The sequence below is a fragment of the Parus major genome, chromosome 2 (genome assembly GCF_001522545.3).
Source record: "Parus major isolate Abel chromosome 2, Parus_major1.1, whole genome shotgun sequence".
NCBI lineage: Eukaryota > Metazoa > Chordata > Aves > Passeriformes > Paridae > Parus > Parus major.
This window is the reverse complement of record NC_031769.1, coordinates 87,150,607-87,165,346: the sequence shown is the minus strand read 5'-3', so window position 1 is coordinate 87,165,346 and position 14,740 is coordinate 87,150,607. Positions and strand designations below refer to the sequence as shown.

Below are 14,740 nucleotides of genomic sequence, written 5' to 3'. Positions count from 1 at the left end.
ATCTAGCTGAAAAGTGAAGCTGTCCCCTGTCGCCCTGAAAACTCAGCTTCTGAGCTTGCTAACATAGTTTTCTAAGGACTTTCCCAGGACAGTAATTGTAAACATAGATATGAGTACATTCTTTCTGTTACACGTCTTGTGATGCATCTCTCATGGCCAGTGCAGTGAGAAAGTGTTATCCTGACCATCCAATTCCTGGCCATGGTCAGAAGCCTATAAATCCTGGGAGGGAAAATAAACTCTGCTCTTTCTTTCACCACACCTCGACCTGTGTCCATGTGATCTATTCATCACCAGCGGTAACAGTCCCCTTCTTATTTTCCACCTGGGTCCCCCCCTGAATCTACCTGAGCACTTGGTCTCATGATCAGCAGTGGTATTAGTGCAGTGGCAGCTTGTTCTTAGAGGAGTTCAGTGCACCAATCACCCTGCTACCCTGCAACACATTCACAGCACCAAACTGTGCTGCCTCTCCTGAGACTCCATAAGGCAGTTTGAGTCCAGGAGAGCTGGCCAGTTATGGAGCAGTGGCTTTCTGTCTTGTTACCACTTGCTACTGCATCATTAAGAGATAAGGAGAAAGTTGCATTTAATTATTTTGCTTTTCATTTTAATTCAGAGTAAACTGTTCTAATTAGGAAACTGAAGCCAAAGGATGAAATGGAAAGCAGTAGGCATGGCGTGCTAACACAGCTGTCTACTCTAGGAAATAGGAAGAAAACTGATGTCCTCCAGAACCTTATCATCTTCTACTTACCTACATGTCAATAACTGAATCTCTTTAAGGCCACAGAGACTTGGAATAAGGAAGGCTAGAGAAAAAAAAGAAAAAAGTATGCAAATATAAAAGGCTAAAATTTGACTGGTTTTGTGAATCAGGTCTTAAATAAGTACCTTTTACAAGACCTGCTGGAGTCTTTAATGACCACAGTTAAGGGAGATACTGTTCTTGCAAGGGGTATTTTGAGAGACAAGAAGTTACAGTGTGCAGGAGTTATCTGAGCCACTGGTTCTGAGCCCTAGACTGAAGGATATCATCTCCCTTTATGTAAAACACAACTTCAGCATCTGGTTCCTGATGGCAGCTCATTTACAGAGCAGTAGCTCTGATGTCATAATTATAACATTAACAGGTAGCAAGCTGTTAAAATGTGGAATTAAAATAAATGTGGCTGATACATGAAGATTATTTATCAGATGAAATACAAGGGAGAAATATTCATGTTTCAGTAATTACAGTGACATTGTATGAATAGCTTTCTTCAATTAATTACATACATTCTGAACCAAATAGAGCCTTAATATGGCTGATGACAGCAAAGCTGAATATAGTCTTTTTTTGCCTAAGGAATAATGGTTCTGTTCACATACTTGGCACTTCTGAAAGGAAGATGAATTCTGGCAACCAGATCTGTTTTCCTTAACAGATGTTTCAAAATATGGTAATGAGGTGTGGGTTTCCTAGGCTGTCAGCTGGAATTCAGTAAGCAGGAAACAGGACAAAATGGATCTGACGCAATTACTCTTTTCACTTTAAACCTTTAAAGACTATGTTATATTTTATATTAATTTTACAAAACACTGCTTGCAATGAATTATGCAATAGTACATGCACCTCTGCTAATACAATTTACTCTAAACCTTTCCTTCACTAACTCATAACTGCGTGTGACAGACATCATGCCAATTTGAAGCATTTCACAGTGACTCTGGCATCCAGGATACTACCCTCAAATAAAAAAAAATATAAACTAGAAAAAATCAGAAGAAGCACATTTTCTGTGACATATTCAGTCAAACTCTAGTTTGAAAAATGCAACACATTTTTAGATAGCAAACACAATTCATACTGAACTCTAATCTTAAGTAATTTCTTAAACACAGCTTTATCTTCATACTGATGAAAGCTGTACTAATGAAGGACCAGCTAGAATTACATGTCTAGCAGAGAGATGAAAGAGAATGACTCTCTTCATTAAAAGCTGAATCATATTTAAATTTTCCACTTGCAGTAGTTGCCAAACTCTGCTTTCCTGCATTTTTCTAGAATAACTCTCATGTGCATCCCAGTACAAAGGAGCAAACTATATAATGAGAGTGGATATATTAAATGTTCACATACATACAAAGTAAACAATTGAGAGACACATCAAAACCTTCAACTTCTAGCATTATTACTAACGTGAATGACAAATTTGTGTGCCAGATTTTACATATTGTGCATCATGAAGACTGGTCTTTGGTTAGGAGTTAAAATACCCTACACTGAATCCTGACAACACAGAAGGAAGAGGATTAGTCATTTTTGGCCAATATGCCTTGTTAGAAAGCCAACAGTATTGGTAGCTGTATCATTAACATTATCACTGGCAGAACCCATGGCTTTGCCAGTCACTAGGGCTATCTGACAATTCTTCTTACAAAGCCCTGAAGAGAAGGGAAAATAAATAACTGGATTGTTATTTCCTGACAGTCTGGATTTCCCATACATGATCACACTACCCAGTTTCAGACACAACTGTTCAGACATTTCCATGAAAGAAGTTAAAGAGCCCAATGATCTGTAATTTCAGACAATTCAGGTGATTGCTCCCTAAGAAATTGCAGCATCTTATGCACTGAAAGAGTAAGTTGCAATTTGGAAGATTAGTGGGTAAGATTCTGTCTCAGAAATATGCTCCTTATTCTTATGCAAATCCTCCCAAAGTTGGCCAAACTATGAAAATGGGAACTACTGTTTGGAAAATGCTTATTCACCTGCAGGAGGTTTCTCAGAGCTGGATGAAATTCCTGGAGCTCTCGTTCTTGGTAAGGAAGCTCCATTCTTTCCCTGTCCCTCTCTATGGCTGAACTTACCCCTAGATTATCACCTGCCCTGCAGAATTCAGACCAGGGAGAGAGGGATAAACTTCCTTCATCTCCCTGGGCTGCAGGAGTGCAGGACAGTGTAGTTGAGGTCACCAACTCTACCTCTTCTTCACCACCACTCAGCACACAGAAGCTGCTGGACTTAAATATGGGTAAAGAACAAAATTTAACATTGTTGGAGGCTTATTTGAATCTCATTATAAAACTTGTGCTCTTCATGACAATCTCTCAGGCACCCTTTTTTATGGTGCCTGGAGGGTGTTACTGCTCTTATATTGCAAATAAACTACTGAACATTAGAGATTCAAAGCAGCCCCTCCCAAAAGCCAGTTGTGTTGCACAGCAGAAAGTGAATCCAAGTTTCTGATTTTTTCTACTTTTCTGCTAGCCTGATGAGAGGTTGTGTAGGAGGAGAACAGGAGGAGCGGGCTTAGAAAAAGACTAAGACTAATATCTCTGATAGCCTTTGTCTGGTTAACTCCCACCTGTAAAGTGAAAATCTGTTCTTCATTATCTTTAGGGTCTGTTGTGAGGAAAAATCCAATGAGTAATTTGAAATCACCTGATGAAATCTGTATAAATAAGTAAAACTTTTTCTAATATGCATGTTAGTTCTATGGTGAATATGACTTTGGTGAAGTAGCATTTACTTACATGCTAAAAAGAAATATTTTGCTTTCATTTTGCTTTTTTAATGACTCTAAAAGCAAGTGTACATGCAGATGTATACCTAAAGACAGAGAAAGATAACATATATCATAAATTTAATTATAACAAAAAATCAAAACTTTGGTGTCAAGCTGGTAGTTGCCTTCAGTCTCCCATTAAACAATTCCTTCCACTCCCCACAGGGTAAGACTTGCCCTTATAAGAAGAATTCGAAAGACAGTGACAAAACAGGTTTGTTTTTTTCCCCCTCTGCTGCTTGTATAAAAAGCAGTAAAATGCAGTTTCATTGTCAGAAGCAATACACAATAGCCATTTTCTGCTGAGGCATTCCTGTATTGACCTGGAATAAACAAGTAACCAAGTTTATGTCTTAAGTTTGCTGTGTACAATAGATAATGGATAACTGTAAAATACACTGATATATTCCTCATAAGCAGATCTTTATTTCCTCTGAGTGCTTTAAAAAATTTTTAGTCCTATTTATGTTAGTCCTAATGCTAATGGCAGAGCTTATATATAGTAAGCCATTTTTGCATCAGTCTTTGCCAAATTCTTATACCTCATAGTCACTCTCCTTTTCAGACCATGTTAAATTGTTAATCCCATCCCAGTTTTGGATAATTTTCTATGCACAAGACCTCAAGCAAGCACAAGACATTACCTACAATGACATCAAAACAGAGCTATGGGAGGCTAAACCAGCACACATTTAAATTCCATCATATATGCAGGGGTCTTTCTCAAGCAAGAGAGTTCTTAAAAAAAAGTGTCTCATATTTCAGTGGCAATAAAAATTCTCTCTTTGGACCTCTCCTACTATCATTGCCACATTTATGTTTTGCAGAACTGCAAAGACTTTGTGAAGAAACCAGAAGAAAACTGGGATTTTATCATCTCTTTAAACAACAGTCCATTCACTAACAAAACTTGTTCACATTTCACTGTTACCTAGCATGAAAAAACTCAGCAAAATAAAAGTAAAGGCCCTAGATATAAGCAATTTCAACAGTTACCATCACAAGACAAACTACATCAGGACTTGCTTAAGCCCTGAAATTGAAATCCTGAAGGTATTAATAATTTACACTGGTGTCACTTTTCGTTTGCTATCCCCATCTATATTTTACACGTTCATCAACCCTGTTTTGCTTCAGTGGCAGCTACCAGTTCATGAAAACACTGGAATGAGCTGACCCTGTGGTTCAAAGGCATTCCTTTTTACAGGTGTTTTACTACCATTCAGGTGTTTCACTTACACTGCTGCGTTCGCCTCCTCAGTATCGTGAGGCTAGCAAGTCCAAACATTTACTTTCACATGCACGCACCTCAATCTCTCCCAGCCATGCTCTTGCCTTGAACATTTTACCAATAATTAATTCAAAAGCTCTCAGACATTTCTTGCACTTGATGATCCGTGATATTTGAGAGACTACTGACAGCTTGTTCCATGCTGCTCTAGCTATCACAGAGCAGCCTCCTGGTGTCTAGCTCAGTGCAGAGTGGGAATTAAATCCAGATTATTTAGAAAAAGCGTTTGATTTCCATCACTAGTGCCACATTGTAAACAATCATCCTGAATTCTGTTTTGTTGATTAATGAACAAGGAATCATTAAAGTGTTACTACCTTGCACCTGGTTTTAGACAAAAGATCTGTTTGCCTCTGCCTGTCCTTAGCCTTTCTGCACATCATCACTGGTCCCTGCTGTGTAAAGCAGCACTCTTCAGTGCTCTGTATCCCAAGGGGTGTCAAAGAGATGTTGTTCTTGTCATTCTTTCTTTAGCTGAAAGTGAGATATGATCCTTGTATTAGCACACTACCTTTGCAAACAGGCACCCTCCGCCACTAAAGGTACTGCTGTGTGCTCTGACACCTGCCACAGGCAGTGCCATGTTATTGCATATTTCCAGTTAACTTCCAGTGGCCATTCTAATGCCAGAATTTCCATCCTATCACACAAATTTGGTAACAGCCATAGCAGTCAGTATCTGGTCTGCAGGGCAGTCTACTCACTGCCTTTAAGTCATGATACAGCACTACCACTTCCATTTTCCTAGAGAAGGACAAACATCCTGACTCCACACTCTCTTCTAAAAATTCACTCCCTTGTCCCAGGTGAATTTTGATTTTTTGGCAGTTCTGAGGGACATCTCATACCTATTCTCACTTCCTTTTGCTCAGTGGCAAGCATGACCTAGTATTGCTTTATCTTACAAACAGTTTGTGCCATGCAAGTGCATGCAACTCAATTATCACAAGGCAAACAAGTGTAATTCTCAGGTTCACATACTCATTGTTTCCTATAGCAAAGAGAAACCATCCCCATTCCACAGCTGAATTTGGCAAAAGTTTTAACCATGGCAGCACAGTAGATATGGAGACTTCTCCTGCCATCATTCTGAAATCCAAAGTTTAAAACATGATTTAAAATTAACTGTTTTTTTGTTCTCATCCACAGCTCTGTTAAAGACTTCCTTGTCTGTGACCATAAATATTAGATGGAGTTCAGTCAGATCATTAATTTCTGATTTCATCTGTGGATTGTAACAACCAGAATTTCATATGGAAAGAATAATGGTGCACAGGCACATATTTTATTTAAATTACTACTTTATTCCTCACACCTGTATGCAGGACAGAAAGAGAAAATTGGAAACTTGGTTTCCAAGTTTGGTACTGCAGGCCAAGAGGGAACTCAGATGCAAAGAGAAATGAGAGCAAACTTACAGTCATCCTTTAAAGTTATGATTTTTGCTATGTCCAGTAAGATCTGACACAGGTATGATCTCCTACTGATTGCCAGTGATAAGCTGCTTTGTTTTTTTTTTAAAAAAAAATCAGTTAAAGATTTAGTTTCAAGTAAGTTGACTCAGAAATAAATTAAAAAACATTACAAAACATGCTGCTAACACTTTCCAACAGTGCATTAAATAACATAATTAATATCTGACACAGGCTTTTCATTAACTTATCATCTTCCCAGTGCAAAGGGGTGCCCACTTCAGAAACAGTTTTTCATGCTTTAGATAATAATAATACAATAGGCATAGAATTCAATATTTGTTCATTAGAAAAAGTGGTGCCAAAGACATGTGTCAGTATCTGGAGCTGAGAATGATAAGACTGTGATCATTCTCACTTAAGAAAGATCAGCCAAGAACTGTTTTCTTCCAAACTCTGTTTCATCCAGCTACACTTCATCCATATTGCCAAACAATGTTACTCAACCAGTGACTGAGGAGATATTGGAAACTGGTCCAGTAAGTAATCAAAAAAACCTTTTGGTTTTAATCAAAGATTTAAAAACATGGAATGCATATGCTTATGCATTACAAGTAAACAAATAGAAACAGGAAAACAAAAATAATGTAATGCAACTTAAAGAACTTTTTTTGTTTGGTTTTAAATTTAAATAAATGTGGCAACTAATACACTGTTAATCTGTTGTTTTCAAAAACATTTATGTGGCTCTTGGATTTGTTCCTGATAGGGAAAGTTACTTTGATTTCAAAGATGTGAGAAATTGCGTCACAAAGTAACAATAAGAGAGACAATTTGAGACAAAGTCTTGCCCTAGGATGGAGCAAATCCCAAATGCCTCCAGGGGGACACTGCAAGAGAAAATAGTTGTAATTTTGAATTTGATTTCAAATTCTCAGCAAAGTCAGTAGAAAGCACAGACAGTTTTAATTTGCACTTGGCATAGCTTGTACCATCAAAGAATCACATTGAAGCCCTATGTTCTATTTATTGATTTTCAAGAGTCCAGATTTTGTTCTAGTCTGAATTGCAGCACTGAATTAGATATTGAATTGCCACAAACTTGTCAAAAAAGTAATTACTTAATCAGATCACTTGCTAGCTAAATATGTTTAATGAAAAGAACAAGAGAAAAACATTGGTTGGGGTTTGTTTTTGTTTGGTTTTTTTTTTTTTTTTGTGATACTACACAGAATCCTAAAGAGAATCTTCTTAACTAGATTTATTTGCAGATTATTTTTTTTAGATGAAGTGACACAAAAATGGGTAGCAAAAGTTAAAATTGAAATTTAAGCTTATGGCTGCCCAGCACCTATTTAAGCCCCCTCAATTCACAACTTGCCTGATTCAGTAACCTCAACTTTTATTGATTAAAAGGGCCCAGAAAACTTCTCATTGCTCAGTCATTCTTCTATGGTCTCCTACTGTGACTCTTAGTAGAGATGCTTCCTTGAACTCAGCAGAATGAAAAGCAGCCATAAGAAAAGCAAATTTCAAGGAACATTGATTCCTGTCATTAATGGCGTGGTAGTAGGATTGTTCAGAAATTGAGAAGTTCTTATCAGGGTTTAAACTAAAAGGAAAGAAAAGGATGGGTGTGTTTGATCAGCGTAGCAGAGGAGCTGCAAGTCCTCTCTGGGTTCTTCCAGTGGTAGAATTGCCTGTCAGCTGCATGACATGCTACATGTTCCTTCAGATGTGCCCACCAGGCTGCTGGAGCTGCACTAGGAAAGAGCTTTCATTGTCCTTTCCAAGCCCAGGTCCATGAACACTGTGCCTATCAGAGCATATAAATCATTGTCTTGAGTAAAACTGATCCAATTCCACAACTCTTGTTCTCTGAGGTACTCTCATTGACTTTGTTATTGCATTGAAACCTTAACATTTCCATCATGGACAAAGAATGAAAAGAGTAAGAATTTAGCTGAGATAAAAGGGGGAAAATCCTGTGAGATAAAGCGACTGAACTTATGACCAGCACAGAAATTTATTAATAAGCAACAAGCAGAATGCATGACTTCTATATCTTTGAAAGATACAAAAACACATACATGCTAATGAAATATAAGAGCCCTACTCTGTAATCTTACTTCAGTTTTCAGCCTATAACAACCTGCATTCCTCAATATCTTATTTTTTGTAACATCTACAAGTGTAGACTCAAATGTGAGAAAATAATGCATTTTGAGTACATACATTCAGCAAGAATGTCAGGAGTGAAAATGTTCTCAGCAAGACAGAATCACAGTCATTACATGGTGAATGCGTCTGTCGTCCTGACATCTAGCTATGCTTAATTACTTATATCTTTATGGGATGGTCCAGAAATATCCCAAACTACTGACATTTTCTCAGAGGGAGCCTGTATATTATTATTATTATTATTATTATTATTATTATTATTATTATTATTATTGAAATATAAGAAAAGGACAGCATGAGAAGCGTTGTTGTTATTATAGGATATTACTTGTGGTATAGTTTCACTGTATCTCATGGCCTGTTAATTCAAGTGACTGCTCATATATTTAAATAAGAAGAGACATATTCTGAAGCTATATCCAAATGGCTGTATTTTGATTTGAACTAACCAATAAGTAGAATTTCTGTTCAGTAACAACACGAGGTTTTGACATAAAAGCCTATCCCACACCATTTTAATTGAAAGAAGAGCTGTAATAGCTCACTTCAGAAACACCAAGGTATTGGCCAGACTTGGAGACAAAGATGGAATTGGCAATGATCAAGGAAAATAGCAGCATTAAAATACCTCCAGGTTTCAAAACTGTCTAATCTGCATATGAAGTTTCATCAATATAGGCATGATAGGCTAGTCTAAACCATTTCAGCTGATTTATACCTAATAGAAAACTGAGACATGGGGATTACTACTTTCTGAACATAAAGTTAAAATGCTCTATAAACTTAACTGGAATGTGTTTCAGAGTTGAGTAAGAAATGTTTGACCTTATGTCTTTCCCAATAATATATTTACAGGCTGTTCTAGCTTGCAAACTGGAATGCACAGCTACAAAGAAGAAAAATAAAATACAGTTTTAGGGCAAAGACAAATTATTCTATGTTTGTTTCTTTTAGTTACATGAGACCAAACAAGACTTAACTCCTGGACTTTGATGGAAATATTTATATGTATCCTCTTACAGAATTTGATACTCCATTACTTTAAAGACTAGTCCTAGAAATAGGTGTATGAGAATGTTCATTAAAACATAATCCATTATGCATGATATTTTTTTATGAGCAGGAGAAAATAATGGTATCTCAAGTAATAGGCACTTTAAATTAGATACATTAACATTTATTCAATTGCTTCAAAAATGTAAACATCAGTAAATACTTAGGAAGTGCTGTAGCCATACAGACCAAATCATTTGAGCCAGGTAAGCAGCGCTGTTCCCTCAATAGTGCTGATCAGACAAGTCACTGCCTAAGAATCATGATTCCCAAAGGAATTATAGTATTTATGACAAAAACCTCTGCAAGCAGCTATGCTTCAGTGCCTTCAGAGTTTTATAATCTTTTATATGGATCCATGTTTGGGATTCTCACACTGCAGCTGTGCAAAGAGCCCCCAGGCCTTGGAGAACCAGTCTCCAAGGTGAGAGCCATGGTATGACGTGTATTTGAGCCCTGTCAAATGTTTCAGCTGGAGGGAGGCTCATGCCAGAGCTCAGTCCTCAAACTCTGCCTCCAATTAATTTATGGCAATCTCCCTGGGACACTCTTCTTGCATTTGTCTCATTTACTGTACACCACTAGAAGTCCCCAGGGCTCTGGTTTAAACCACCTCTTTAAACATAACCCCTGTGTTTTTCCTCTTTCCACTTTGCCCATTCTTCACTAGGTACAACCAGATTTTGGCCCAAATCCTTGGAGAAGAGTCTTCACCAACCCACTCATTTATACCTTCCACTCATCTAAGAACCACGAAACATTTGCTCCTGCATGTAAGAAAACCAGAAACTTTTGAGGTTTACACTGTGTCTCACAACCCTCTGTGCAATGAATCCCAAGGGGAAAGCTGGGAGCAGTCTGCAAAATCCTGAGCAGCAAAGATGCCACTGTTGGAGCTTGCCATACTCCTGGTATGAGGAACCCCACAACAGTCTACAAATACCACTTCTGTGATGAGAATTTCACCACAACTGCTGCCATATAACTTAGAGAAACTCCAGGAAGATATGCCTGTCAGACCATTCCTATGAAAGGGAATAGCTTCAGTAAAAATGGGTAGGAAACCACATGTGGGACACTGCAAGTATCCATCAGCATTCAGCTTTGCAATCAGTGGCACAGTGCACTGAAGAGAAATACTGGTGAGGAGTAAGGGAGAGAAAGTGGGTGACATTTGCTTTATGTTTTCTCTAAAAATAACCATAAGCCCTAGAGCTATTAAACTCCGCAGAGAGATAAATAGCTTTATGAAGCATGAGCAACAGTTGAGTCTTTAAGGCAGGAAGGATGTTAAATGATCTCCTGGGTAATATTTCTGGCATTACTTGTGCTCATTCTAGAGGGCCAGTGAATCTCAAGAAAAACTTTATAGCTCCCATATTTTCTTCCAGTCTTACACTGTCCTTTTTAACTTTCATAAAGTTTTCAGCTACCACCATGCAGAACTTGAAGGAGGACTCTCAGAAGGCTGTCAACACCATCTTAGAACCATCCAGAAAGTCAGTTCTTTGGGGTGTCATAGGATGCTTCTAAAGAAGCTGGAACTGGACTAGGAGTAAAGTATGCTAAAGACATTATTTTCCAATGGTGATGCAATTATTTGCCTCAGAAACTAAGATTTTGATTAACAAAAGGTAATTACCATAGATAAAAAACACGAACAGATGTTAAATGATCTGTTATACATACCAAGATCCTACTATTTTCTATTTAAAGCTGTATTCTTCACTTTTAAGTCTGTCACCATGAAATTTGGTCGATCCAGCAAAAAGGACTTTAGTGAAAACAGCAGCAGTTAATAATGGGGAACTGCCAAACGACTGGAAGCAAAGCCTGAAAGCTCATGCTTGTTAACTGTTAATCAAAATCTGCTAGAGCACACTCTGAAACTGAGCTGCCATCTGCCATGCTTAAGGACAAGAGTCAGAAAGCAGAAGCTATTTTTTTCAAATATTTCTGACCACATACAGAGGTAGGAGAGACAGGGAAAGAAATGAAATGTGATGAAGTGCTGACACAACACAGACAAAGCCCTGGCCCTGTGATGAATGCCTTCATGCCTGTAGGACAGCAGAACATGACCTTCTGGCTTTGTTTGCCATCCAGCTCTTTGAGGAAGCTACAGGGCAGAACACGTGTGTGGAGGGAGTGCAGTGTTTGCACAGCACCTCAGAGAATTCCTGATTCCCTGGTCCATAGATCTTCAGGAGTCAAGCAGTGTAATATTGATTTCTCATTGCTGCTTTAATTCTGCTGCTTGTCTTCTTTCTCCTGAACTCCAAGAAATCCTGAGCATATTTAACTGTGACTACTCCAAAGACCTTTGTGAGAAGGTGAAGGTAAACAATAAAGTCATTGAAAAGATCAGACATGAAAAATATCTCCTGCAAAACTAACTGGCAGCCTGAGACAGTGAACATCATTTAAGAAAAAAAGATGCAAGATCAGATAGAGAATAATTAAGTCTTTCTGTGACAACTGTTCTTATATTAAAAGGATATGAAGAATAATGAAGATGATCCTGCTCAATAACACCTTTGAGAGAAAGGAATGACTAGACACATGAAGATAATTGTTATTTCCCTTCTGTATACCTCTTCCTCTTTACCTTGGTCTGGATCATAGATTGACTCTGACCACTGAAGAATATCGGAGCATAAAGTGGCTTAACTGCCAGGGACTTTCTTATGATGCTACTTATCCCATTCAAATCAACACTTGAGCCTAAGACTGTTTTTTCAATTATATATGTTTAAGAAAATAGTTACAGGCTTCCATTTTTTATCATCCTGTATCATTTTTTATCATTCTGTTTAAGTTTCTGGCTCTGAGCATCTAAGATAAAATACATATAAAATTATACCTTTCCTTTCCAATTTATAGGAAACAGGTTATAAATTGTAGGCATGTTTTCATAACTATCAGTATTCTGTAAAATTGCACTGCACTGCTGTTGCACGCACAGGTAACACAATCATGTTAGAGGTAAAATCATAAACATGTAGGGGTCATATATGTTGAAGAGGGTATAAAAAAAATGAAGCTATTACAGGATATGGTTCTGTCAGACAGAAATAGGACTGTCTTCTACCTTCTCTTAAATGTTAGGCTACTAAAATGATAGAAAAGAAAAAGATAAAACTAAAGCATAACACGTCTTGCTAAACACACCCCTTATTGCATACTCATTTGTATATTTGACATAGATAAAGGGATACAAGCATCTTAAAGTCACCCTAGAACAAGGACCATGCTGCCAAAATCCTGCCCATTTTTCTGACTTTATCAGTGATTTAATAGAACATACTAACCCTGTCTGGATACCTTGCATTACTCATCTGTGCCACAAGTATACTGCTTAGTTGTGTGAAAAAAACACAAAATGCTTAAGACCCAATGTAGCAGCCACCCCAAATTTAAATATTTATGTATTTTGAATAAAGTATTTTGTTGCTTAGTTTCTGAGCTTACTTCAGACTTGGGGACTAAAATAATAATAGATAGAGATCATGAGCATATTCATCCACAGAGAAAGGCCACACACATCCTGTGGTCAGAGTAGAAAATATCTCTTGTCTTTTCACCGCCCAGGCAGCACAAGGAGAAAAGCACCTGGTGACAAGAGTTTTATGAAGTCCTGTAACATTTGAGCAGTTCAGAGAGATCAAAAGTATGTGTGGAACTAATGAAGATAACTTTTACACCTACCACTCTGTTTTGCTATCTTGCTTTGATCTAGTTGTGCTTTGCTGCAAAAATACCTGAGACAGTGAGCCTCAGGTTGCTACCCAAATGGGAATCCACTAGAGGGACAGTCCCAGCTGGTGAAGTGCTACACCACACACAGCACATGTTCTCTTTTGCTTCAGAAGTGTCAAAAAGCAAATTTGAGTTAATGAGGGTGGAGAAGGCATGCAGAAGATATTAACAGTTAAGTGCTTGCTCAACTCTCCAAATGGATCAGGTTCTGAGGCCCAGGGAAGTGGAGGTGAAGTAGGACCATGGCAGGACAGCTGCTTGAATTGGCAGCCTTTCCCTCTTTCTAGGTATGTATGGAGTCACATGGCATCTTCCAGCTGCCACTTCTGTGTAAGCAACAAGCATCAGCATCTTTATTTTGCTTGGATAATCTGTAAGCAGCTTTCAATCAAATGAAAAATAGCACCAATTACAGGTATTAATGTAACAAAATTTATTTGAGAATCTCCAATGGTAGGAGGTGGAGAAGGATGAAGAAAAGTATGTAACACATCATCATTCTCACCCTTTCTATGAGCTTGCATTTCAGTACCTTTAAAATGAATTAAAAATTAAAAATTCCCAGTCATATCACAAGGGAATTTCAGCCACATACTGTGTCTCAGAAACTAGAATTAATAAAGACAGCGAGATTCATTCAAGTAAATGTCTCTTAATATAGAAAGGATATTTAAAGATGCTTTTATCACTTATTTGTTTTCTTATTTATGAGGCCATCTGCAGCCAGTCAGTTCACCTAAGCCTGGTCACAGCTGAGAGCCTCTTTTCTGTTGTTTGTGCTGTTTCTGACATGGAGCCTGCCTCTTAAAAAAACAAGATATGAAATGCGTTACTCACCCACAGCTGCACCTTCTTTTTCCCCAGTAGCTGTATGATTGTTTGATGTTAATGTGATCAAGGCCTGTAGGAGGTTGCTTGTTACCATCCTTATAAAAAGCAAGAAAGCACCTCATGTACAGACAATTCATATAAACTAGCATACTTACGCTGATTTTTTTCAGTTGTTGCAATTTTTCTGAGCTTTTTATCATTTAAATATCTTTCAACAGGAGGAAATCCTGCTGAATAAAATACCCAAGGAATGTATTTTAGAGTCATATTAAAGTATACCAGAGCACATTTTTATAAATCAAGATCCAAGTCAATCTTCTTCTGTTTAGTATCACATTTTTCACATACACCCAAGCAATTCATAGTCTCTGTAGTCTCTCTTTCCCCACACCTCATTATGTCAGGCCCAAATGTTCCATTCGTGGACAGAAAAGCTGCCATTCCCCAAAGGTGGAAGGATCCATGAGTATCTTTTTCCATCTGCTTTGTGAGAAGCCACTTATTGGAAAACTTGGAAGGAACTATTGGTAACTATTGGACCATGATAGATAGCCACCACTGGTAAGTCTCTTCTAATGTTCTGGGGACAATGCATCTCAGGTTACTATAGATGTCACTGCTTATATCAAAGTTGCATTTACAACCCCCATCTGCAGCTG

At 37.8% G+C, this 14,740-nt stretch overlaps 1 protein-coding gene across 15 annotated transcripts in view; it reads right to left on the bottom strand.

Annotated features, from left to right (window-relative positions):
• The window catches only part of LOC107199801 (poly(rC)-binding protein 3-like), a 501,970-nt gene that overhangs the window by 225,035 nt on the left and 262,195 nt on the right, over nucleotides 1-14,740 (bottom strand). Inside the window, exon 4 of one of the 15 annotated variants that reach the window (XM_015617344.3) lies at nucleotides 758-812. The exons of the other annotated variants lie outside the window; for them this stretch is intronic. The gene's annotated coding sequence lies outside the window, so the exon portion shown is untranslated. The remainder of the gene's footprint in view (nucleotides 1-757; nucleotides 813-14,740) is intronic. 15 annotated transcript variants of the gene reach the window in all.